This window comes from Priapulus caudatus, unplaced genomic scaffold, assembly GCF_000485595.1.
Source record: "Priapulus caudatus unplaced genomic scaffold, Priapulus_caudatus-5.0.1 Scaffold1142, whole genome shotgun sequence".
NCBI lineage: Eukaryota > Metazoa > Priapulida > Priapulimorpha > Priapulimorphida > Priapulidae > Priapulus > Priapulus caudatus.
The window spans coordinates 89,178-90,243 of record NW_014578203.1 but is presented as its reverse complement, the minus strand read 5'-3'; positions in this window follow the sequence as shown (position 1 = coordinate 90,243).

Below are 1,066 nucleotides of genomic sequence, written 5' to 3'. Positions count from 1 at the left end.
ACCGTATCCGTATCATCGTTAGTAGCCGCTGACATTACTGCGGTGTAGCCATCCAGGGCCACGTGATCTATGTTAGCGCCTGCACTTAATAACACTGTAACCGTATCCGTATGACAGTAAATAGTTGCCAGCGTTACTGCGGTGTCGTCATCACGGTCTGCGTGTTCTATGTTAGCTCCTGCACTTAATAACGCTGTGACCGTATCCATATGACCGTTAATAGCCGCTACCATTATTGCGGTCCTGCCATTCATGCCTGCGTGTTCTATGTTAGCGCCCGCACCTAATAACGCTGTAACCGTATCCGTATGACCGTTAACAGCTGCTTGCATTATTGCAGTCCTGCCATTCACGTCCGCGTGTTCTATGTTAGCGCCCGCACCTAATAACGCTGTGACCGTATCCGTATGACCGCTAGCAGCATGTTGTACTAATTTGTCACATTTTTCGGACGCTGGTAATCCTTTGAATTGATCGTTGTCCATATTGCTAGTGATATATTCCGCTTTTCGATACTTGAAATCTGGAGAAAAAAACATTTCATCTCTCGTAATTAGACGAAGTTTCACATTTGTTTCCTTCTCACAATGTACGACAGCATGCGGCTGCGTTTGATTACGGAATGCACGTGTAAAAACATTAACACCTAGTCATGACATACACGTGACAAATCTGAACTAAAACGATGATAATTATCCCTGTATTTATTAAAAGGGTTTAATTTCATAGATACGAAGATTTAATAGATGTGAATATTTAATGTGGGAAAAATACATTTTTTTTATCATGGAAAATCGAAAATGCCGTCAGAACGATTGCAAAGCGGACATGATTTAATAAGAGCAAACTTACTGTTTATCGTATTTCAGGCACGTGTAGCGGTAGCTGGCGACCCCTTGCGATGCTGATCACTGTCCTGACACCTGAGAAAACAATACACCTGATGTGACAGTCTATCGTGTGAGACTGATGAACTAAAATCTTATATATAAGTAATGTTGGTAGTGAGATGTTACGAAATACGGGGAATTTTAGGAGTACAGATTCGGGAAAATTTTCAAATGTT